The sequence below is a fragment of the Ranitomeya imitator genome, chromosome 10, assembly GCF_032444005.1.
Source record: "Ranitomeya imitator isolate aRanImi1 chromosome 10, aRanImi1.pri, whole genome shotgun sequence".
Classification (NCBI taxonomy): domain Eukaryota; kingdom Metazoa; phylum Chordata; class Amphibia; order Anura; family Dendrobatidae; genus Ranitomeya; species Ranitomeya imitator.
The window spans coordinates 5,030,504-5,057,820 of NC_091291.1; positions in this window are offsets into that span (position 1 = coordinate 5,030,504).

Below are 27,317 nucleotides of genomic sequence, written 5' to 3' on the forward strand. Positions count from 1 at the left end.
CTGCGGGAAATGGAGGACGACGCACATTTATAGAAAGTTTTATCTCTCTTTATCCATCAGCTAGATTAGAGCAGGTAATGGATTCACTGCCGGGTACCCAGCGCCCACGAGCGAGCAGCTTCATATGGAGGGGCGGACATCAAGCTCCAGGGTCACCATGCAAAATCCAAATCAGCACCATCCCCTCATGTTATAGGACAGGACCACTGAACATTACCGATCCCGAGTTACATCCTGTATTATACCCCAGAGCTGCACTCACTATTCTGCTGGTGCAGTCACTGTGTACATACATTACTGATCCTGAGTTACCTCCTGTATTATACCCCAGAGCTGCACTCACTATTCTGCTGGTGCAGTCACTGTGTACATACATTACATTACTGATCCTGAGTTACATCCTGTATTATACCCCAGAGCTGCACTCACTATTCTGCTGGTGCAGTCACTGTGTACATACATTACATTACTGATCCTGAGTTACATCCTGTATTATACTCCAGAGCTGCACTCACTATTCTGCTGGTGCAGTCATGGTGTACATACATTACTGATCCTGAGTTACATCCTGTATTATACCCCAGAGCTGCACTCACTATTCTGCTGGTGCAGTCACTGTGTACATAAATTACTGATCCTGAGTTACATCCTGTATTATATCCTAGAGCTGCACTCACTATTCTGCTGGTACAGTCACTGTGTACATACATTACTGATCCTGAATTACATCCTGTATTATACCCTAGAGCTGCACTCACTATTCTGCTGGTGCAGTCGCTGTGTACATACATTGCATTACTGATCCTGAGTTACATCCTGTATTATACTCCAGAGCTGCACTCACTATTCTGCTGGTGCAGTCACTGTGTACATACATTACTGATTCTGAGTTACATCCTGTATTATACTCCAGAGCTGCACTCACTATTCTGCTGGTGTAGTCACTGTGTACATACATTACTGATCCTGAGTTACATCATGTATTATACCCCAGAGCTGCACTCACTATTCTGCTGGTGCAGTCGCTGGGTACATACATTGCATTACTGATCCTGAGTTACATCCTGTATTATACTCCAGAGCTGCACTCACTATTCTGCTGGTGCAGTCACTGTGTACATACATTACTGATCCTGAGTTATATCCTGTATTATACCCCAGAGCTGCACTCACTATTCTGCTGGTGCAGTCACTGTGTACATACATTACATTACTGATCCTGAGTTACATCCTGTATTATACACCAGAGCTGTGCTCACTATTCTGCTGGTGCAGTCACTGTGCACATACATTACATTACTGATCCTGAGTTACATCCTGTATTATACCTCAGAGCTTCACTCACTATTCTGCTGGTGCAGTCATTGTGTACATACATTACATTACTGATCCTGAGCTACCTCCTGTATTATACCCCAGAGCTACACTCACTATTCTGCTGGTGCAGTCACTGTGTACATACATTACTGATCCTGAGTTACATCCTGTATTATACTCCAGAGCTGCACTCACTATTCTGCTGGTGCAGTCACTGTGTACATACATTACTGATCCTGAATTACCTCCTGTATTATACCCTAGAGCTACACTCACTATTTTGCTGGTGCAGTCACTGTGTACATACATTACATTACTGATCCTGAGTTACATCCTGTATTATACCCCAGAGCTGCACTCACTATTCTGCTGGTGCAGTCACTGTGTACATACATTACTGATCCTGAGTTACATCCTGTATTATACCCCAGAGCTGCACTCACTATTCTGCTGGTACAGTCACTGTGTACATACATTACATTACTGATCCTGAGTTACATTCTGTATTATACCCCAGAGCTGCACTCACTATTCTGTTGGTGCAGTCATTGTGTACATACATTACATTACTGATCCTGAGTTACCTCCTGTATTATACCCCAGAGCTGCACTCACTATTCTGCTGGTGCAGTCACTGTGTACATACATTACATTACTGATCCTGAGTTACCTCCTGTATTATACCCCAGAGCTGCACTCACTATTCTGCTGGTGCAGTCACTGTGTACATACATTACATTACTGATCCTGAGTTACATCATGTATTATACCCCAGAGCTGCACTCACTATTCTGCTGGTGCAGTCACTGGGTACATACATTACATTACTGATCCTGAGTTACGTCCTGTATTATACCCCAGAGCTGCTCTCACTATTCTGCTGGTGCAGTCACTGTGTACATACATTACATTACTGATCCTGAGTTACATCCTGTATTATACTCCAGAGCTGCCCTCACTATTCTGCTGGTGCAGTCACTGTGTACATACATTACATTACTGATCCTGAGTTACATCCTGTATTATACCCCAGAGCTGCGCTCACTATTCTGCTGGTGCAGTCACTGTGTACATACATTACATTACTGATCCCGAGTTACATCCTGTATTATACTCCAGAGCTGCACTCACTATTCTGCTGGTGCAGTCACTGTGTACATACATTACATTACTGATCCCGAGTTACATCATGTATTATACCCCAGAGCTGCACTCACTATTCTGCTGGTGCAGTCACTGGGTACATACATTACATTACTGATCCTGAGTTACGTCCTGTATTATACCCCAGAGCTGCTCTCACTATTCTGCTGGTGCAGTCACTGTGTACATACATTACATTACTGATCCTGAGTTACCTCCTGTATTATACCCCAGAGCTGCACTCACTATTCTGCTGGTGCAGTCATTGTGTACATACATTACATTACTGATCCTGAGTTACCTCCTGTATTATACCCCAGAGCTGCTCTCACTATTCTGCTGGTGCAGTCACTGTGTACATACATTACATTACTGATCCGGAGTTACCTCCTGTATTATACCCCAGAGCTGCACTCACTATTCTGCTGGTGCAGTCACTGTGTACATACATTACATTACTGATCCTGAGTTACATCCTGTATTATACTCCAGAGCTGCACTCACTATTCTGCTGGTGCAGTCACTGTGTACATACATTACACTACTGATGCTGAGTTACATCCTGTATTATACCCTAGAGCTGCACTCACTATTCTGCTGGCGCAGTGGCTGGGTGTATTTTGTGCCTTGCAGGCCAGGGTACAGTGAATCCTCCTCCCTATTTTTAGCTTCCATCTGTCTGGATTTCGGATTTCCACCTGCGTTTCCTCGCTCCGTTCTGCTGGCAATAATCCAAGGTAAGATTGCACCTTAGGTAAATGAAGTGCGCAGCCAGTTCTGTATTACATATGAAAGCCGAATGACACAGCTCATAAACATTCAGAGCGGTGCCGACCATATCAGCGTTGATAACAAAAAAAAAAAAAAAAACACTTTTCAATAAAATCTTAATGTAAAATATAAGTCATTACCCCAAGGACGAGACGCGCCGGCTGCTCCAGAAAAAACTATTACAAAAAGTAGGACATATTCTGTTATCTGTGGGTTCATTACCGTCACCAGGAGCGGTCAGGGGTGACAATAAGTCTGCTGGTGCACATTCTCCCGTCACCCCCTGCTTGCTCAGTGTCAGATTCTTCTTATAGACACTGTATAAGACCAGTAAAGGATATGCTAAGCACTCCCATGAGGCAGAGTAACCTATTTTATGAGCTTTTAAAGAAGGCCATTTTTGAACAAGCATGCTGACTGTTTCCAATATATCTATTTCTAGCTAAGGAAGAGTCTATATAAGACATTTTCAAGTTGCTTTAGAGGGATACTAAATTTCTTTAGACAGAATGAAAAGAAGCACATTTGTAATTAACTTGCTTTTTTATCTGTCATTCTCCAGTAATGAGAACTTTTATCTTTCATAGTGTACAGCTGGTTTCCATGGAGCTCGGACACTCTGCCCTGACCGAGTGTGCGGAGAGGAGTTAACTCCTAACATCCCAGCCACATCTCTCCTGCCCAATGATTTCTATACAGCAGTTTTCTACTCACCTGCTTCTCAGCTCCTGACAAGCTGCGGTTATATGTCTTGCAAAATCACCAGCCACCTGCATCGACTTCTGCCAGAGAGGGTCTCCTAATCATGGCTCTCACTGACCGAGCTGTATGCTTGTTCAAATGGCCTGCTATCTCTATATATTAATCCAGTGATCGGAGTGTAGACTCAGAACAAACCACTGATAGCCGAATGTGTGACAGCAGGATTTGTGCTGAGCTTTATAGTTCTACTAACATCAAAGCTCTGCTAGTCACCAGAACTGCGACTTCAGGAGGAGAGCCTACCCCGGATATGAGGAGGTAAGGAGACTGGAAAGCTGTGTATTGCCCAAGAGGAAACTAGAGAATAACCCTTTAACTTTAAAGAAGCTGGAGACATCAAGGATACAGCAGACAGGAAGTCGTAGGCAGACAGGAAACATCCAAGAGACTGTAGACAGGCAGCAGAGGTCCTGGAAGCCTCAGGCAGGCTGGAGACATCAAGGATATCGGAGACAGGAAGTCGCAGGCAGACCGGAAACATACAGGAGACTGTAGACAGGCAGCAGAGGTCCTGAAAGCCACAGGCAGACAAAGTTCCCAAAACTTTGGTGAGAAGCCGTCTATCCCCAAATCTTGCTGACGTCTACAGGTCTGGGGGGGATGAGGAAAGGTCTTTTGGGGGCCCTCCTGCTCTTTGCACATTCTGGATGGCATTTTGCACTTTTTATGGACCATAGTGAATTTCAAGCTTTGGGGGAAAAAACTATAGAAAGCAGCCATGGGGATTTCTGACTGGTTAGGAAATCATTTGACCAGGAATCTGCCTGTAAGATTTAAGAATGAGATGAATTACCTCTGAATATAGAGAGGCCTCCTCTACAAGCAGATTTACCATAAAACCTGTCTAATGTCTTCACTATGTCAATACGGATCCCGGCTCCACGAGTCGTGATCTTCTGCAGCGCAGAGCATCCTGTGTACAATGGATTCAATCTGCAGCGGTGACAAATATTGATTCAGAGGTTTTGTGGTGCGCGCCGTGTAATACACTGTACAAACTGCAGTAATCAGCAGCCACGGGCCAAATATTACCGTCATCGGACGGAGGGCCGGAGTGGCGGCTCTAGAGAGGGCTGCAAAAGGGGACCCCCATATAGAAGGCAGCGACTTAAAGGAGACTGGTCACATAAGTCGCAGCTCAATCAATGGTATTCCCGCTAGTTTCTGGACCTGTTGACATTGTGTTGGGGTCCGCTTTCACCATTATATTAGGTAATCTTAGTCAAAATGGGGGTGCTACCTCGTGTGAGCGTCATATACACAATAGTGTTATCAGCCGCCTGAGCTATTGTAACAACCCTGCCGGCATCACTGCATGGCCTTCCATTCCCCACCTGCCTGTTACATCTACTCACTCACCCAGTGCCATGCTGTGAGATCTGTCTGCTGCTGGTTCCATGCCATGTGCTTCATGGCGGCCTGCTCTGTGTACACTTCCTGGCTGTGTGCATAGGGGGGCGGCGCCAGCCACTCCGGATTCTTATTGAGACTGTGTGCACCTCCCTAAGGTGCTTCTGGCCAATAGCCTTGAGGCCTCTGATACTTAAGGCATCCTCACCCATTGGAGGATGCCTGAGCAAACTATTCCCCTCAGTTGGCATTTGCTACTGAGCTGCCAGGTCGTGTGTTTCCTGTCTCTGAGGGCTGCACTATTGCAGGCCTTCATCTGTGTTCTGTTTGTGTATCCGTGTCCGTTCCTGTCTGTACTCTGGTCTATGTCCGTCCCTGCTCCATCTTTGTCATTAGTCATTTCCCACTCAGCTGTGTGTACCTCTGCCTTATCTTTCTGCTCTGTTCGCCATTGTCTGTGGCTCTGCTTCTCTCTGCTCAGTTCTACCACAACCTGTGGCTCTGTGTCTCTCAGCTTTTATCTCAGCTCTGCTCTCTGACCTTGCTCCGCTCCTTGCGGTTCCACCTGGCACCGCTCCTTGCGGTTCTACGTCTTTAGCTCTTGGCTCCGCCTCCAGCGTCCCCGCTCTTGGCTCCGCCTCCAGCGTCCCCGCTCTTGGCTCCGCCTCCAGCGTCCCCGCTCTTGGCTCCGCCTCCAGCGTCCCCGCTCTTGGCTCCGCCTCCAGCGTCCCCGCTCTTGGCTCCGCCTCCAGCGTCCCCGCTCTTGGCTCCGCCTCCAGCGTCCCCGCTCTTGGCTCCGCCTCCAGCGTCCCCGCTCTTGGCTCCGCCTCCAGCGTCCCCGCTCTTGGCTCCGCCTTCTCCTTCTCTACTCTGCCTTCTCCTTCTCTGCTCATAGCTCCACCTTCTACTCGTACTCTGCCTCCTGCGATTCAGCTTTTCTTCCACTCTTGCTCTCTTAATTCTGCAACTTTCCCTACAGGTCTCTACCTGTTCCTTTATATTCTCCAGTCTGAACAGGTTCTTACCTGTTTCCACACATCCATCTGAATACCAGTCCTGTCTGCCAGTGCCAGCCGTGCCCGCCTGTCTGCCTGAGTGCCAGCCGCGCCCGTCTGCCTGTATCTCCGTCAAGCCAGTCCGCCCGTCAGGGCCTCTGCCATACCCGTCTGTCAGCCAGTGTCACAGCCGTGCCTGCCTGCCCGTGTCTTGTCCCCGGTGGGATCAGCATCCACAGTCCGACTCCACCCTGGAGTGGCACCTGGTAGCTTCCTATTGCACAAGTCTGACCTCACCATCAGAGGCTCCAGCGAACACCTAGGAAGCTACTTAGTTACGCCCCTTCCAGGGAAGTTCGGTCTGTGGTCCAGTGGGGCCACACCCCCAGGTGCCCGCGCCAACCAGTCTCCGCGCGAGCGCTACAGATTGCTCAGGCCATGGTCCCCGCTGAGTCCCATGAGCCGTTGCTCTCGGAGCAAAATGAACTCTCTTCTAGCCTGTATTGGCCTCCAGAAGGTTTTTATACTCAGTTGAAAGATCTGCCTACACCTACTCCTGGTGGTCCACTCAATCTCTAGAGAGTTGTATGATTACATTGCCAGTAGAGAAAAACTCCTTCCGCCTAGATACTATGGGGATCCAGAGGAGTGCATGGAGTTCCTGGAGCGTAGTCTGATGTATATCGAAGCTAATCCTTCCGAATTTTCTTCTGATGAGTTCAAGGTAGGATTTATCTTGTCCTATCTAGCAGGAGATGCATTGAATTGGATGAACCCTCTCTGGGAAGCAAGGGATCCAATCCTCTCAGACCTTGGGGCTTTCCTGGAAGCCTTTCTTAAAGCATTCAAAGCGCCTAAACCTGCTCCTCCTGCAAAGTCTTCCCTCACCAGATCCCAGAGGCGGTCTAGACGAGTTAATCCCCCAAAGAAATCGTCAAGTCAGACCAAGCCCGTCCAAGACCCACCTGTTCCTCTACCTGTCCCAGCAGCTACCCAAGCAAAACCCCAGAAGGCTGATAAAAGTGGGCTGGCAAAGCAGCAGCCCAAACCCAGCCGCAAGAAGGGAACGCGGTATCGCTGCGGTTGCAAGGAACATCCAGACGGTCTCTGCCCTGTAGATCTAAAACTCCAAAACCCTGGGCCAGCAGGAGAGGCAGCCCTAGGTGAGAGTACCTCCTCTCCATTAAAATCAAAGACTGTGTCTCTGTTTTCCGGAAGTTTTGGTGTGGTAAAGTCGCCAACCATTCGGAGTCGGTGTGTGGTCTCTGTCATACAGCTCCAGAACCCGGTAAGGGCGTTGTCTGAAGTTGGTCAAGCCCTACTCAAGAGCAGTCTAGTCCTGCAAGGACAACTACAGCTCCAAGTTGGAGCCTCATACACAAAGAAGTTTATCTACCGTATGCTGTCTGTTATGCCCATGGGTCATTCTGGGCCTGGAACTCTACCACCCGCTCTGGTCAAGAGTTCCTGCAAAATACTTCGTTTGAATTTACCCAGTCATGAGAGGTGTCTGGTTTCCATGCATCAAGGACAGTCAACTGTGTTGTCTTCTTCTTCTGCTGGTCTGCTAGTCGTCGAGTCAAGGTGTGTTGATGTCACCCAAGATGGGGAAGCGGTGATTATCTCTCCACACGTCTCCAGTGACTATACCAGGAACCCGTTAGTCATCGAGTCAAGGAGTGCTGATGTTACCAAAGATGGGAAAGCGGTGACAATCTCTCCTCACTACTCTAATGACTATACCTGTAACCTGTTCGTGGAAATACCTCCGCCTCTTGGATGTTTTTTTCTGGATAATCGGCAGAAAATGGTTCCTATGTGGGTGCCTTCATCGTCCATATGGCCGGTTGGTGAAGATTCCAAAACAGAAGTTTTCTCCTCTCAGTTTTTTCCTGATCCGGTGGAGTTTTTATTCTCCACCCTCTGCTCCAGTGATTTTTCCTGTGTTCAGTACTCTGGAACATTTCAGCTACCTGAAAGTTCGTCTCTGGATATCGGGCAGAAGGTGTATCCTGTGAGTGCTCCTTCGGCTTCTAAGTGACCGGCTGGTGAAGATATCAAACCAGTAGCATCCAAGTCCCTACTTCTTGTCTACCCAGAGGAAATGGTCCAGTCCATTGAGGAGGCTAACCCTATTGGGTACAAAGAAACTTTGCTATCCGAGATTTCTGATGAAGCTAACCCTGTTGGGCACAAAGAGACTTTGTCTTCTGAGATTCCCGGTGACCCGTTTGCCTTATCCTACTCTAAAGATGTTATGACTTGGACTGTGAGTGGTTTCTTTCTTCTTCTATGGATCATTTTAGCGGGTTTGAAGAAGAGGGGGCGTAAAGGAGGGGGTACTGTAACAACCCTGCCGGCATCACTGCATGGCCTTCCATTCCCCACCTGCCTGTTACATCTACTCACTCACCCAGTGCCATGCTGTGAGATCTGTCTGCTGCTGGTTCCATGCCATGTGCTTCATGGCGGCCTGCTCTGTGTACACTTCCTGGCTGTGTGCATAGGGGGGCGGCGCCAGCCACTCCGGATTCTTATTGAGACTGTGTGCACCTCCCTAAGGTGCTTCTGGCCAATAGCCTTGAGGCCTCTGAAACTTAAGGCATCCTCACCCATTGGAGGATGCCTGAGCAAACTATTCCCCTCAGTTGGCATTTGCTACTGAGCTGCCAGGTCGTGTGTTTCCTGTCTCTGAGGGCTGCACTATTGCAGGCCTTCATCTGTGTTCTGTTTGTGTATCCGTGTCCGTTCCTGTCTGTACTCTGGTCTATGTCCGTCCCTGCTCCTTCTTTGTCATTAGTCATTTCCCACTCTGCTGTGTGTACCTCTGCCTTATCTTTCTGCTCTGTTCGCCATTGTCTGTGGCTCTGCTTCTCTCTGCTCAGTTCTACCACAACCTGTGGCTCTGTGTCTCTCAGCTTTTATCTCAGCTCTGCTCTGACCTTGCTCCGCTCTCTGTGGCTTTGCTCTACGGCTCCGCTCCTTGAGGTTCCACCTGGCACCGCTACTTGCGGTTCTACGTCTTTAGCTCTTGGCTCCGCCTCCAGCGTCCCCGCTCTTGGCTCCGCCTCCAGCGTCTCTGCTCTTGGCTCCGCCTCCAGCGTCTCCGCTCTTGGCTCCGCCTCCAGCGGCTCCGTCCTTGGCTCTGCCTTCTCCTTCTCTACTCTCTGCTCTGCCTTATCCTTCTCTGCTCATAGCTCCACCTTCTACTCGTACTCCGCCTCCTGCGATTCAGCTTTTCTTCCACTCTTGCTTTATCTTAATTCTGCAACTTTCCCTACAGGTCTCTACCTGTTCCTTTATATTCTCCAGTCTGAACAGGTTCTTACCTGTTTCCACACATCCATCTGAATACCAGTTCCTACCAGAGTATCAGTCCTGTCTGCCAGTGCCAGCCGTGCCCGCCTGTCTGCCTGAGTGCCAGCCGCGCCCGTCTGCCTGCCTGTATCTCCGTCAAGCCAGTCCGCCCGTCAGGGCCTCTGCCATACCCGTCTGTCAGCCAGTGTCACAGCCGTGCCTGCCTGCACGTGTCTTGTCCCCGGTGGGATCAGCATCCACAGTCCGACTCCACCCTGGAGTGGTACCTGGTAGCTTCCTATTGCACAGGTCTGACCTCACCATCAGAGGCTCCAGTGAACACCTAGGAAGCTACTTAGTTACGCCCCTTCCAGGGAAGTTCGGTCTGTGGTCCAGTGGGGCCACACCCCCAGGTGCCCGCGCAAACCAGTCTCGGCGCGAGCGTTACAGCTATGACGGTAGAAGGCTTTCACACTACCTCGGACACCAGAAGACCATGGAGCTAAGCTGGAGGCACTGATCATAGCTGAGACCTAAAGGAGAAAAGCATCAAACACACCATAAAACAGTAAGCAGGGCCGGACTGGCCCACCGGAGGATCGGAGGATTCTCTGGTGGGCTCATGCACTGCCACAGAAGACATGCTAAGATATGGGCAATTCACATCACTTTTTAGAACAGCTACCATTTTTCTTTTTTTATTTACACCTTTTACCAATCGGGTTCACTAATTTTATATTTTAATACATTGGACTTTTATGGACGCAGCAATACCACGGGATTTGTTTTTCCGTCTATTTTAAATGGAGGAAAAGGCTGGAAATTGGAATTTTTTTAGTTTTAATTTACTTTGTTTATCTTTATCCTATATACGGCAATAGTAATGTATAAAGCAGAAATCACGGTCTCCTCCGAACACCAACCACACATTCACAGTACAGTCATGGAGGTCCACATTCTCAAGATTTACCCAATTTTGGCTCCTGAATTCAATTTGCTTCACATTTTTCCAGCAAACATGGAATTGTGGGGCACCGACTGAGCCCCCAGGTGTCTCCACAGCTGGTAAATGCCTTATATTATGCTCAGAGATCTCTCCAATTAAAGCAAAATAGCAGCGTGCTGGCGTCATTTTGGGATTCTTTGTGGATTACCCAATAAAAAAAACCATTATACTCACCTCGGCCCTCACCTGTGGTAGCGCCGATGCTCCCTGGCCGATGCTCCGTTGGCTCAATTCCTGTCTTCTTTTCGCCACCTCCAACGTCCACTGTATTTTCTGAAGTTTTTTAACTTCAGTAAATGTTGGATCATCCGTGAAGAATGATGGCGAGCCGTAGAGAGCTTCTCGCCCCTTGTATTTTATAGCGCCCTCCCTTCTGGGGTGCAGCATTGCTCGCTGATCGCTACGGTGAAGCCGCTTGCCCCAGATGGAGGAGGCAGCCGGCCATGTACCGACAGCCGTCCCCGGATCAGCCGGCCGCCATGTACTGACAGCCGTCCCCGGATCATCCGGCCGCCATGTACTGACAGCCGTCCCCGGATCATCCGGCCGCCATGTACTGACAGCCGTCCCCGGATCATCCGGCCGCCATGTACTGACAGCCGTCCCCGGATCATCCGGCCGCCATGTACTGACAGCCGTCCCCGGATCATCCGGCCGCCATGTACTGACAGTCGTCCCCGGAACACCCGGCCGCCTTGCACTGACAGCCGTCCCCGGATCAGCCAGCCGCCATGTACTGACAGTCATCCCCGGATCAGCCGGCTGCCATGCACTGATGGCCGTCCCCGGATCAGCCGGCTGCCATGCACTGATGGCCGCCTCCCCGGATCAGCCGGCCGCCATGTACTGACAGTCATCCCCGGATCAGGCGGTCGCCATGTACTGACAGCCGTCCCCGGATCAGCCAGCCGCCATGTACTGACAGCCGTCCCCGGATCAGCCGGCTGCCATGCACTGATGGCCGCCTCCCCGGATCAACCGGCCGCCATGTACTGACAGTCATCCCCGGATCAGCCGGCCGCCATGTACTGACAGTCATCCCCGGATCAGCCGGCCGCCATGTACTGACAGTCATCCCCGGATCAGCCGGCCGCCATGTACTGACAGTCATCCCCGGATCAGCCGGCCGCCATGTACTGACAGTCATCCCCGGATCAGCCGGCCGCCATGTACTGACAGTCATCCCCGGATCAGCCGGCCGCCATGTACTGACAGTCATCCCCGGATCAGCCGGCCGCCATGTACTGACAGTCATCCCCGGATCAGCCGGCCGCCATGTACTGACAGTCATCCCCGGATCAGCCGGCCGCCATGTACTGACAGTCATCCCCGGATCAGCCGGCCGCCATGTACTGACAGTCATCCCCGAATCAGCCGGCCGCCACGTACTGACAGCCATCCCCGGATCAGCCGGCTGCCATGCACTGATGGCCGCCTCCCCGGATCAGCCGGCCCAGATAGGAGTGGAGAGCAGCATTTAGCAGAAGCTTTGGGGAAAGGGGCTTTGATTTCCAGATCTTATCATCCAAACAGACAGATAAATTATGTAAATGATTTGGTTTTAATCTCGCCTTCACACAACTGGGATATCATTTAAAACACATTAGGAACCAAGAGGAAAAAAAACAGACTTGTATTTAATTAGGCAAGAAAATGAATAGGGAGCGAACGAATAACAGGGATGAAGCTGCTGCTCTGGCTGTTTCTGGATGCATGCGAGCCGCCGCGGCTTGTTAGATTGTAAATTGACATCCTGGGAAGACTCCATTTAACCCTTTACCAGCGCCGGGATATAGGGGTACAGCGCTGCCAGGCATCTAATGAGCGTCAGCTCCGCCTGTCCAAGGAGCAATGGAGGACAGGCCTACAATGACTGATGTGCCGATAATGTGCTCTGCCACTTTAAATGAGCCAGCACAGCCGCTTCCCATAATACTCCACAAATGTCAAGATCTCTGCTTGCTCATGAGCTCGTGGAGATTTCCAAGAGGAAAACGCTACAAGACACGCCAGCGGTATTTTTCCCCCTCTTTTTGGTCGTTTCCTGAGAGTTTGCTCCGTCATAATTCATATTCCGTCTCTGATTTATTATTACCTTTTGAAACATTTTGCTGGAATAAAATTTGTTTTTATTAGTCACGTTAATATTTGCTCCTAATTCTTACATTAATTTGCGCCTTTTTTTAAGTTATCGTTACTTGGTCTCATCTGGTTTTCTTTTAGGTCGGCATTATGGGCGCAGTTTTCCTTATCCAGAAGGTTTTGATTTTTTCATCTTTTGCGACTTTTCAAACTGTCGCAATTTTTCATTGCAATGATTCCCGTCGTGCAGGACTAAAGCGCGACATATAAAGTATCCTGCGATTTTTTTGGCACCCAAAAATTTTTTAAAAGTGTTTTTTGCCTCTTTTTCATGAAGCACATCTGCCATTTTTAAGACTTCGATACACAAAAAAAAGAAAGAAATGATGAATGGGGAAAGTGTATAAAGTGAGTAATTTCCATGGTGTTTCCCGTGATGAAGCTTTCCCTACATCCTCCGCCCGAGTCGCAGCCTCCCCCGCTCCGCGCTGACGTATTGATCCACGGTAAACTTTCTAATTTCAGGATGAATAAAATGGATACATTTCATTTCCTAAATCCTTCCCCTCCCGAGTGCAGATAGTCTATAGAAATCCGCGCTCCTGCCATCACGTCGCAGAGGAATTACCGGCCGACATCAAAGGAGGAATGGAGAAGTCTGTAAGGAGCGGCAGAGTCAGCACAGAGGGAATTAATCAGATTACAGCGCAGTGTACCTGACCGGCGCCGATCCCTGGAAACCCGCAAACAATAACCAGCCGAGAACCCAGCGATACATTGTAGGGCGGAGCGCACTGTATAGGGGGAGACAGTGTATATATATATATACAGGCATACACTGCGCTCCTGTATAGGGCGAGACAGTGTATATATGTATACAGGCGTACACTGCGCTCCTGTATAGGGGGAGACCGTGTATATATGTATACAGGCATACACTGCGCTCCTGTATAGGGGGAGACCGTGTATATATGTATACAGGCGTACACTGCGCTCCTGTATAGGGGAGACCGTGTATATATGTATACAGGGGTACACTGCGCTCATGTATAGGGGGAGACCGTGTATATATGTATACAGGCGTACACTGCGCTCCTGTATAGGGGGAGACAGTGTATATATGTATACAGGGGTACACTGCGCTCCTGTATAGGGGGAGACCGTGTATATATGTATACAGGCGTACACTGCGCTCCTGTATAGGGGGAGACCGTGTATATATGTATACAGGGGTACACTGCGCTCCTGTATAGGGGGAGACCGTGTATATATGTATGCAGGCGTACACTGCGCTCCTGTATAGGGCGAGACAGTGTATATATGTATACAGGCGTACACTGCGCTCCTGTATAGGGGGAGACCGTGTATATATGTATACAGGGGTACACTGCGCTCCTGTATAGGGGGAGACCGTGTATATATGTATGCAGGCGTACACTGCGCTCATGTATAGGGGGAGACCGTGTATATATGTATACAGGTGTACACTGCGCTCCTGTATAGGGGGAGACAGTGTATATATGTATGCAGGTGTACACTGCGCTCCTGTATAGGGGAGACCGTGTATATATGTATACAGGCGTACACTGCGCTCCTGTATAGGGGAGACCGTGTATATATGTATACAGGCATACACTGCGCTCCTGTATAGGGGAGACCGTGTATATATGTATACAGGCATACACTGCGCTCCTGTATAGGGGGAGACCGTGTATATATGTATACAGGGGTACACTGCGCTCCTGTATAGGGGAGACCGTGTATATATGTATACAGGCATACACTGCGCTCCTGTATAGGGGGAGACCGTGTATATATGTATACAGGTGTACACTGCGCTCCTGTATAGGGCGAGACAGTGTATATATGTATACAGGCGTACACTGCGCTCCTGTATAGGGGAGACCGTGTATATATGTATACAGGCGTACACTGCGCTCCTGTATAGGGGAGACCGTGTATATATGTATACAGGCATACACTGCGCTCCTGTATAGGGGAGACCGTGTATATATGTATACAGGCATACACTGCGCTCCTGTATAGGGGAGACCGTGTATATATGTATACAGGCATACACTGCGCTCCTGTATAGGGGAGACCGTGTATATATGTATACAGGCATACACTGCGCTCCTGTATAGGGGAGACAGTGTATATATGTATACAGGCATACACTGCGCTCCTGTATAGGGGGAGACCGTGTATATATGTATACAGGGGTACACTGCGCTCCTGTATAGGGGAGACCGTGTATATATGTATACAGGCATACACTGCGCTCCTGTATAGGGGGAGACCGTGTATATATGTATACAGGTGTACACTGCGCTCCTGTATAGGGGAGACCGTGTATATATGTATGCAGGTGTACACTGCGCTCATGTATAGGGGGAGACAGTGTATATATAGTATGTATACAGGTGTACACTGCGCTCCTGTATAGGGGGAGACCGTGTATATATGTATGCAGGCGTACACTGCGCTCCTGTATAGGGGGAGACCGTGTATATATGTATACAGGCATACACTGCGCTCCTGTATAGGGGGAGACCGTGTATATATGTATACAGGCGTACACTGCGCTCCTGTATAGGGGAGACCGTGTATATATGTATACAGGCATACACTGCGCTCCTGTATAGGGGGAGACCGTGTATATATGTATACAGGCATACACTGCGCTCCTGTATAGGGGAGACCGTGTATATATGTATACAGGCGTACACTGCGCTCCTGTATAGGGGAGACCGTGTATATATATATATATATACAGGGGCACACTGCGCTCCTGTATAGGGGGAGACAGTGTATATATGTATACAGGCGTACACTGCGCTCCTGTATAGGGGAGACCGTGTATATATGTATACAGGCGTACACTGCGCTCCTGTATAGGGGGAGACCGTGTATATATGTATACAGGGGTACACTGCGCTCATGTATAGGGGAGACCGTGTATATATGTATGCAGGCGTACACTGCGCTCCTGTATAGGGGGAGACAGTGTATATATGTATACAGGCGTACACTGCGCTCCTGTATAGGGGGAGACAGTGTATATATGTATACAGGCGTACACTGCGCTCCTGTATAGGGGAGACCGTGTATATATGTATACAGGGGTACATTGCGCTCCTGTATAGGGGAGACCGTGTATATATGTATACAGGCATACACTGCGCTCCTGTATAGGGGAGACCGTGTATATATGTATACAGGCATACACTGCGCTCCTGTATAGGGGAGACCGTGTATATATGTATACAGGCATACACTGCGCTCCTGTATAGGGGGAGACCGTGTATATATGTATACAGGTGTACACTGCGCTCATGTATAGGGGAGACCGTGTATATATGTATGCAGGTGTACACTGCGCTCCTGTATAGGGGGAGACAGTGTATATATGTATACAGGCGTACACTGCGCTCCTGTATAGGGGGAGACAGTGTATATATGTATACAGGCGTACACTGCGCTCCTGTATAGGGGGAGACCGTGTATATATGTATACAGGCGTACACTGCGCTCCTGTATAGGGGGAGACCGTGTATATATGTATACAGGCGTACACTGCGCTCCTGTATAGGGGGAGACAGTGTATATATGTATACAGGCGTACACTGCGCTCCTGTATAGGGGGAGACAGTGTATATATAGTATGTATACAGGTGTACACTGCGCTCCTGTATAGGGGGAGACAGTGTATATATGTATACAGGCGTACACTGCGCTCCTGTATAGGGGGAGACATTGTATATATGTATACAGGCGTACACTGCGCTCCTGTATAGGGGGAGACAGTGTATATATAGTATGTATACAGGTGTACACTGCGCTCCTGTATAGGGGAGACAGTGTATATATGTATACAGGCGTACACTGCGCTCATGTATAGGGGAGACAGTGTATATATGTATACAGGCGTACACTGCGCTCCTGTATAGGGGGAGACAGTGTATATATGTATACAGGGGTACACTGCGCTCATGTATAGGGGAGACAGTGTATATATGTATACAGGCGTACACTGCGCTCCTGTATAGGGGGAGACCGTGTATATATGTATACAGGCGTACACTGCGCTCCTGTATAGGGGGAGACCGTGTATATATGTATGCAGGTGTACACTGCGCTCCTGTATAGGGGAGACAGTGTATATATGTATACAGGCGTACACTGCGCTCCTGTATAGGGGGAGACAGTGTATGTATGTATACAGGCGTACACTGCGCTCCTGTATAGGGGGAGACCGTGTATATATGTATGCAGGTGTAAACTGCGCTCCTGTATAGGGGGAGACAGTGTATATATGTATACAGGCGTACACTGCGCTCCTGTATAGGGGGAGACAGTGTATATATAGTATGTATACAGGCGTACACTGCGCTCCTGTATAGGGGGAGACAGTGTATATATAGTATGTATACAGGCGTACACTGCGCTCCTGTATAGGGGGGAGACAGTGTATATATGTATACAGGCGTACACTGCGCTCCTGTATAGGGGGGAGACAGTGTATATATGTATACAGGCGTACACTGCGCTCCTGTATAGGGGGAGACAGTGTATATATGTATACAGGCGTACACTGCGCTCCTGTATAGGGGAGAAAGTGTATATATGTATACAGGCGTACACTGCGCTCCTGTATAGGGGGAGATAGTGTATATATGTATACAGGCGTACACTGCGCTCCTGTATAGGGCGAGACAGTGTATATATGTATACAGGCGTACACTGCGCTCCTGTATAGGGGGAGAAAGTGTATATATGTATACAGGCGTACACTGCGCTCCTGTATAGGGCGAGACAGTATATATGTATACAGGCGTACACTGCGCTCCTGTATAGGGCGAGACAGTGTATATACAGTAAGTATACAGGCGTACACTGCGCTCCTCCTGTATAGGGCGAGACAGTGTATATATGTATACAGGCGTACACTGCGCTCCTCCTGTATAGGGGGAGACAGTGTATATATGTATACAGGCGTACACTGAGCTCCTGTATAGGGGGAGAGTGTATATATGTATACAGGTGTACACTGCGCTCCTGTATAGGGGGAGACAGTGTATATATGTATACAGGCGTACACTGCGCTCCTCCTGTATAGGGGGAGACAGTGTATATATGTATACAGGCGTACACTGAGCTCCTGTATAGGGGGAGAGTGTATATATGTATACAGGTGTACACTGCGCTCCTGTATAGGGGGAGACAATATATATGTATACAGGTGTACACTGCGCTCCTATATAGGGGGAGACAGTGTATATATGTATACAGGTGTACACTGCGCTCCTGTATAGGGCGAGACAGTGTATATATGTATACAGGCGTACACTGCGCTCCTGTATAGGGCGAGACAGTGGAGACAGTGTATATATGTATACAGGCGTACACTGCGCTCCTGTATAGGGCGAGACAGTGTATGTATGTATACAGGTGTACACTGCGCTCCTGTATAGGGCGAGACAGTGTATATACAGTAAGTATACAGGCGTACACTGCGCTCCTCCTGTATAGGGGGAGAGTGTATATATGTATACAGGTGTACCCTGCGCTCCTGTATAGGGCGAGACAGTGTATATATGTATACAGGCGTACACTGCGCTCCTGTATAGGGCGAGACAGTGTATATATGTATACAGGCGTACACTGCGCTCCTGTATAGGGCGAGACAGTGTATATATGTATACAGGCGTACACTGCGCTCCTGTATAGGGCGAGACAGTGTATATATGTATACAGGCGTACACTGCGCTCCTGTATAGGGCGAGACAGTGTATATATCTATACAGGCGTACACTGCGCTCCTGTATAGGGCGAGACAGTGTATATATGTATACAGGCGTACACTGCACTCCTGTATAGGGGGAGACAGTGTATATATGTATACAGGCGTGTATATATGTATACAGGCGTACACTGCGCTCCTGTATAGGGGGAGACAGTGTATATATGTATACAGGCGTACACTGCGCTCCTGTATAGGGGGAGACAGTGTATATATGTATACAGGCGTGTATATATGTATACAAGTGTACACTGAGCTCCTGTATAGGGGGAGACTGTGTATATATGTATGCAGGCGTACACTGCGCTCCTGTATAGGGGGAGACAGTGTATATATGTATACAGGCGTACACTGCTCTCCTGTATAGGGGGAAAGTGTATATATGTATACAGGCGTACACTGCGCTCCTGTATAGGGGGAGACAGTGTATATATGTATACAGGCGTACACTGCGCTCCTGTATAGGGGGAGACAGTGTATATATGTATACAGGTGTACACTGCGCTCCTGTACAGGGGGAGACAATATATATTTATACAGGGGTACACTGAGCTCCTGTATAGTGGAAGAGAGTGTATATATGTATACAGGTGTACACTGCGCTCCTGTATAGGGCGAGAGTGTATATATGTATACAGGGGTAGATTGCGCTCCTGTATAGGGGAGACAGTGTATATATGTATACAGGGGTACATTGCGCTCCTGTATAGGGGGAGACCGTGTATATATGTATACAGGCTTTACTGCGCTCCTGTATAGGGGAGCGTGTATCTATAATATAAGGCTGGGAGCGTCACTCTGTCCAAAGCCTTTATACAGAGGGCGTCACTCTGTGGGGTCCAGACTGCGCCGGCGCTTGCGCAGTCTGGACCCCACAGAGTGACGCTCCCAGGAGATAGCGGTATGCGTAAGCACTGAAGGCACACCGCGATCTCCGACGGAGAGGCAGGGACGCGCCAGGAGGGCAAGTATCAGCTATATTCACCTGTCTGTCCCGTTCCAGCGCTGCGCGCCGCTCCGTCTTCCGGGTCCTCTGCCTGTGACGTTCAGTTCAGAGGGCGCGATGACGCGCTTAATGCGCGCCGCCCTCTGACTGAACAGTCACAGCCAGAGGAGCCGGAAGACGGAGCGGCGCGCAGCGGTGGAACGGGGCCAGGTGAATATAGCAAGTGCTGGAGGCCTGAGCGAGCGGCGACTCCGGCACCTAACCCCCACAGCGCGCCGGTGTCCCCGCCTGCTCAGGCCCCCAAGCACTCGGCGCCCAGCGACCATAGGTGAGTATAGTATTTTTTTTATATATCGCAGCAGCATACGGGGCATATAATACTATGGAGCATCTTATGGGGGCCATAAACCTTTATGGAGCAGCATACGGGGCATATACTATGGACCATGTTATGGGGGCCATCAACCATAATGGAGCAGCATACGGGGCATATACTATTTAGCATCTTATGGGGCCATCAACCTTTATGGAGCAGCGTATGGGGCATATGGAAGGGAGCAGCAAATTACAGAACGGTGGCGCAGGATGGGAGCAGCACATGACAGGATGGGGGCATAGGATGGGAACAACACATGACAGAATAGGGCAGCACATGACAGAATAGGGCAGCACATGACAGAACGGGGGTGCAGGATGGAAGCAGCACATGACAGAACGGGGGCGCAGGATGGGAGCAGCACATGAGAGGATGGGGGCGCAGGATGGGGGCGCAGGATGGGAACAACACATGACAGAATAGGGAAGCACATGACAGAACAGGGGTGCAGGATGGCGGCAGCACATGACAGAACGGGGGCGCAGGATGGAAGCAGCACATGACAGAACGGGGGCGCAGGATGGAAGCAGCACATGACAGAATGGGGGCGCAGGATGGAAGCAGCACATGACAGGATGGGGGCGCAGGATGGAAGCAGCACATGACAGGATGGGGGCGCAGGATGGGAGCAGCACATGACAGAACGGGGGGCGCAGGATGGGAGCAGCACATGACAGAACGGGGGGGCGCAGGATGGGAGCAGCACATGACAGGATGGGGGCACAGGATGGGAGCAGCACATGACAGGATGGGGGCACAGGATGGGAGCAGCACATGACAGAACGGGGGAGTAGGATGGGAGCAGTACATGACAGAATGACGGCTCAAGATGGGAGCAGCGCATGACAGCATGGGGGCACAGGATGGGGCTGCACATGACAGGATGGGGGCGCAGGATGGGAGCAGCACATGACAGAACGGGGGGCGCAGGATGGGAGCAGCACATGACAGGATGGGGGCACAGGATGGGAGCAGCACATGACAGGATGGGGGCACAGGATGGGAGCAGCACATGACAGAACGGGGGCGTAGGATGGGAGCAGTACATGACAGAATGGGGGCTCAAGATGGGAGCAGCGCATGACAGCATGGGGGCACAGGATGGGGCTGCACATGACAGGATGGGGGCGCAGGATGGGAGCAGCACATGACAGGATGGGGGCGCAGGATGGGAGCAGCACATGACAGGATGGGGGCACAGGATGGGAGCAGCACATGACAGAACGGGGGCGTAGGATGGGAGCAGTACATGACAGAATGGGGGCTCAAGATGGGAGCCGCGCATTGACTGCATGGGGGCACAGGATGGGGCTGCACATGACAGGATGGGGCGCAAGATGGTAGCAGCACATGACAAGATTAGGGTGCAAGATAGAAGCAAAGCATACCAGGATGGAGACCATATACCAATATAAATGCTCGCCACCCGGGCATAGAACGGGTTCAATAGCTAGTATATGTATACAGGGACACACTGAGCTCCTGTATAGGGGGAGGCAATATATATTTATACAGGGGTACACTGAGCTCCTGTATAGGGGGAGGCAATATATATGTATACAGGCGTACACTGTGCTCCTGTATAGGGGGAGACAGTGCATATATGTATACAGGGACACACTGAGCTCCTGTATAGGGGGAGGCAATATATATGTATACAGGCGTACACTGTGCTCCTGTATAGGGGGAGACAGTGCATATATGTATACAGGGGCACACTGCGCTCCTGTATAGGGAATACTGAGCATATACAGTTATGCTAAAAAGTTTACATACACCGGCAGAATTTTTGCTTTCTTGGCCTTTTTTCAGAGAATATGAACGATAGCACCAAACCTTTTTCTCCACTCATGGTTAGTGGTTGGGTGAAGCCATTTATTGTCAGACTACTGTGTTTTCTTTTTTTAAATCATAATGACAATCCAAATGACCCTGATCAAAAGTTCACATACCCTGGTGATTTTGGCCTGAAAACATGCACAAAAGTTGATACAAATGGGTGTGAAAGGCTACTAAAGGTAACATCCTCACCTGTGACCTCTTTGCTTGTCATCATTGTGTGTATAAAAGCAGAGTGAGTTTCTGGGATCCAGACAGACTCTTGCATCTTTCATCCAGCCACTGACGTTTCTGAATTGAGAATCATGGGGAAAGCAAAAGAATTGTAAACGGATCTACGGGAAAAGGCAGTTGAACTGTGTAAAACAGGAAAGGGATACAAAAAGAGCATGTCACTTCTTTCAGCGTTTTTTCATTGACTTGAATTAGTGTTGAAAAAAAAACGCAGGTATCATTATTTGCTGCGTTTTTGCTGCTGAAAGTCCAAGGACATTAGCCTGGACAAAGAGAAAAAAAAACACTAAAAAAAGCACCTAAACCTGCGTTTTTGACGCAGCTTCTTTCCTGCCAAGATGATCAGGTTTTGCTGCAGAAAAAAAAAAAAAAAAAAAAAACGTCCTGTGTGAACTTACCCTAAGTGTGAAAAACGGGCAAGAGAATCGGAAATCAGGAAGAGGGAGGACACTTTCTCACGCCTCTGTATATGTATACAGGAGTACGCGGCACACAGCACATTGTAAGGCTGCATGCATTCACTCCAACATGTCCCACACGACCTGATGGAGGAAAGAAGGCGGCTCCTGGGGACCCCATAAGGTTTATGGAGCCCCTTCCTGCTCCACAACGCACTATTACATGACGGCCTCAGGAGGGTCTGCGCAGTCGTTATCTCCCTGTAATGGCGCAGATCTCAGCTACTCCAATCACTGCTGTTTAACTACATAAATGGCAACAACATCACTAACGGCGAGATTTAAGAAGTTATTCCCAAAACATTCCTTATCCGTCTGCTCTGGGACCCCAGTGATCCTGAGGATGGAGGCTCTGGCACCCCCAGGGATCCTGAGGATTGAGTCTCTGGGACCCCCATGGATCCTGAGGATGGAGGCTCTGGCACCCCCAGGGATCCTGAGGATGGAGGCTCTGGCACCCCCCAGTGATCCTGAGGATGGAGGCTCTGGGACCCCCATGGATCCTGAGGATGGAGGCTCTGGCACCCCCAGGGATCCTGAGGATGGAGGCTCTGGGACCCCCCAGTGATCCTGAGGATGGAGGCTCTGGGACCCCCATGGATCCTGAGGATGGAGGCTCTGGGACCCCCATGGATCCTGAGGATGGAGGCTCTGGCACCCCCAGGGATCCCGAGGATTGAGGCTCTGGCACCCCCATGGATCCTGAGGATGGAGGCTCTGGGACCCCCCCAGTGATCTTGATGATGGAGGCTTCGCTCCCTTCCTTGCCTATGGGATGATTGAGTACAGCGCTCTGCTTAATGCGACAATCCAATGGGTAATGAGTGGAGCGGGGGCTGAGCGTGTGCATACAGGGAAGGATCCCGGGGTCCTGCTGGTTACACCTACAGTACCCTGTGGACTTGATGTTTTGGGATTAACCCTTTAAGTTGCATGAACTGAGCAGTTAGTTGGTTTGTGTGGCCATCGGCCCCTCGGGGAGGTGATCATGCCTGCGCTGACGGCCTCATTGCTGCCATCTTGGTCCTCCTGTGTTACACTGAGGTAATGCAGTGCTTGCAGTTGTGGAAGAAGCGACAGGTGATCACAGGAGGAAGCCTAAAAACAACAAAAAGTATAAAAGTAAAAAAGAAAAAAAAAGAAATAAAACTTTAGAATCGTCTGCAGCAAGAAGAGCAGAGATCACCGGACGGGCGTAGCGACCACGGGGGCTCCAGAAACGGCCTGTGTGACAAGAAGGGACCTGAGAGGCCAGAAATGGCGGCCATCGATCACCGCAGCCCGAAACAGGACAGGCCAGAAAAAAGGGACGGCTCCTGTGACCACAGACCCCACTGCGCCGACACACTGTGACCACAGACCCCACTGGGCCGACACACTGTGACCACAGACCCCACTGCGACCACAGACCCCACTGGGCCGACACACTGTGACCACAGACCCCACTGCGACCACAGACCCCACTGCGCCGACACACTGTGACCACAGACCCCACTGCGCCGACACACTGTGACCACAGACCCCACTGCGCCGACACACTGTGACCACAGACCCCACTGGGCCGACACACTGTGACCACAGACCCCACTGCGACCACAGACCCCACTGGGCCGACACACTGTGACCACAGACCCCACTGCGCCGACACACTGTGACCACACACCTCCTCACTGCTCTCACTGACGAAGCGCCGCTGTACACACCATACACACCTGCGTCCACCGTCCAGAATCCCAGCATGCACCGCGGGGGAGGATCTCCCGCCAAAACCGCCCGAACTGAGGAGACTCGAACTGGAGACTTGAGAGAGAGAACGGTGCGTGAGGCGGCGGGGTCACGTGTCCTGTGCGGCGCCGGTACCGTCACAATGCCCGGGCGTGTGCTCAGTGCTGTGTATTATCACTGCCGGTCATAAATGTCTCTTCTGCCCACGTTACCTGTGTGGTGTGTGCCCCCCGTATAGGAGACGTTACCTGTGTGATGTGTGCCCCCCGTATAGGAGACGTTACCTGTGTGGTGTGTGCCCCCCGTATAGGAGACGTTACCTGTGTGGTGTGTGCCCCCCGTATAGGAGACGTTACCTGTGTGTGGTGTGTGCCCCCCCGTATAGGAGACGTTACCTGTGTGTGGTGTGTGCCCCCCGTACAGGAGACGTTACCTGTGTGTGGTGTGTGCCCCCCGTACAGGAGACGTTACCTGTGTGTGGTGTGTGCCCCCCGTACAGGAGACGTTACCTGTGTGGTGTGTGCCCCCCGTACAGGAGACGTTACCTGTGTGGTGTGTGCCCCCCGTATAGGAGACGTTACCTGTGTGTGGTGTGTGCCCCCCGTACAGGAGACGTTACCTGTGTGTGCCCCCCGTACAGGAGACGTTACCTGTGTGTGGTGTGTGTCCCCCGTACAGGAGATGTTACCTGTGTGTGGTGTGTGCCCCCCGTATAGGAGACGTTACCTGTGTGTGGTGTGTGTCCCCCGTATAGGAGACGTTACCTGTGTGTGGTGTGTGTCCCCCGTATAGGAGACGTTACCTGTGTGTGGTGTGTGCCCCCCGTACAGGAGACGTTACCTGTGTGTGGTGTGTGTCCCCCGTACAGGAGATGTTACCTGTGTGTGGTGTGTGCCCCCCGTATAGGAGACGTTACCTGTGTGTGGTGTGTGTCCCCCGTATAGGAGACGTTACCTGTGTGTGGTGTGTGCCCCCCGTATAGGAGACGTTACCTGTGTGGTGTGTGCCCCCCGTACAGGAGACGTTACCTGTGTGTGGTGTGTGCCCCCCGTACAGGAGACGTTACCTGTGTGTGGTGTGTGCCCCCCCGTATAGGAGATGTTACCTGTGTGTGGTGTGCCCGCCGTACAGGAGACGTTACCTGTGTGTGGTGTGTGCCCCCCGTACAGGAGACGTTACCTGTGTGTGGTGTGTGTGCCCCCCGTACAGGAGACGTTACCTGTGTGTGGTGTGTGTCCCCCGTACAGGAGACGTTACCTGTGTGTGGTGTGTGCCCCCCGTATAGGAGACGTTACCTGTGTGTGGTGTGTGCCCCCCGTACAGGAGACGTTACCTGTGTGTGGTGTGTGCCCCCCGTACAGGAGACGTTACCTGTGTGTGGTGTGTGCCCCCCCCGTACAGGAGACGTTACCTGTGTGTGGTGTGTGCCCCCCGTACAGGAGACGTTACCTGTGTGTGGTGTGTGCCCCCCGTACAGGAGACGTTACCTGTGTGTGGTGTGTGCCCCCCGTACAGGAGACGTTACCTGTGTGGTGTGTGCCCCCCGTACAGGAGACGTTACCTGTGTGGTGTGTGGCCCCCCGTACAGGAGACGTTACCTGTGTGTGGTGTGTGCCCCCCGTACAGGAGACGTTACCTGTGTGTGGTGTGTGCCCCCCGTACAGGAGACGTTACCTGTGTGTGGTGTGTGCCCCCCGTACAGGAGACGTTACCTGTGTGGTGTGTGCCCCCCGTACAGGAGACGTTACCTGTGTGTGGTGTGTGCCCCCCGTACAGGAGACGTTACCTGTGTGTGGTGTGTGCCCCCCGTACAGGAGACGTTACCTGTGTGTGGTGTGTGCCCCCCGTACAGGAGACGTTACCTGTGTGTGGTGTGTGCCCCCCGTACAGGAGACGTTACCTGTGTGTGGTGTGTGCCCCCCGTACAGGAGACGTTACCTGTGTGTGGTGTGTGCCCCCGTACAGGAGACGTTATCTGTGTGGTGTGTGCCCCCCGTACAGGAGACGTTACCTGTGTGGTGTGTGCCCCCCCGTATAGGAGATGTTACCTGAGTGTGGTGTGTGCCCCCCCGTATAGGAGATGTTACCTGTGTGGTGTGTGCCCCCCCGTATAGGAGACGTTACCTGTGTGTGGTGTGCGCCCCCCGTACAGGAGACGTTACCTGTGTGTGGTGTGTGCCCCCCGTACAGGAGACGTTACCTGTGTGGTGTGTGCCCCCCGTACAGGAGACGTTACCTGTGTGGTGTGTGCCCCCCGTACAGGAGACGTTACCTGTGTGGTGTGTGCCCCCCGTACAGGAGACGTTACCTGTGTGGTGTGTGCCCCCCGTACAGGAGACGTTACCTGTGTGTGGTGTGTGCCCCCCGTACAGGAGACGTTACCTGTGTGGTGTGTGCCCCCCGTACAGGAGACGTTACCTGTGTGGTGTGTGCCCCCCGTACAGGAGACGTTACCTGTGTGTGGTGTGTGCCCCCCGTATAGGAGACGTTACCTGTGTGTGGTGTGTGCCCCCCGTACAGGAGACGTTACCTGTGTGTGGTGTGTGCCCCCCGTACAGGAGATGTTACCTGTGTGTGGTGTGTGCCCCCCGTACAGGGGACGTTACCTGTGTGTGGTGTGTGCCCCCCGTACAGGAGACGTTGCCTGTGTGTGGTGTGTGCCCCCCGTACAGGAGACGTTACCTGTGTGTGGTGTGTGCCCCCCGTACAGGAGACGTTACCTGTGTGTGGTGTGTGCCCCCCGTACAGGAGACGTTACCTGTGTGGTGTGTGCCCCCCGTACAGGAGACGTTACCTGTGTGTGGTGTGTGCCCCCCGTACAGGAGACGTTACCTGTGTGTGGTGTGTGCCCCCCGTACAGGAGACGTTACCTGTGTGTGGTGTGTGCCCCCCGTACAGGGGACGTTACCTGTGTGGTGTGTGCCCCCCGTACAGGAGACGTTACCTGTGTGGTGTGTGCCCCCCGTACAGGAGACGTTACCTGTGTGTGGTGTGTGCCCCCCGTACAGGAGACGTTACCTGTGTGGTGTGCGCCCCCCGTACAGGAGACGTTACCTGTGTGTGGTGTGTGCCCCCCGTACAGGAGACGTTACCTGTGTGTGGTGTGTGCCCCCCGTACAGGGGACGTTACCTGTGTGTGGTGTGTGCCCCCCGTACAGGAGACGTTACCTGTGTGTGGTGTGTGCCCCCCGTACAGGGGACGTTACCTGTGTG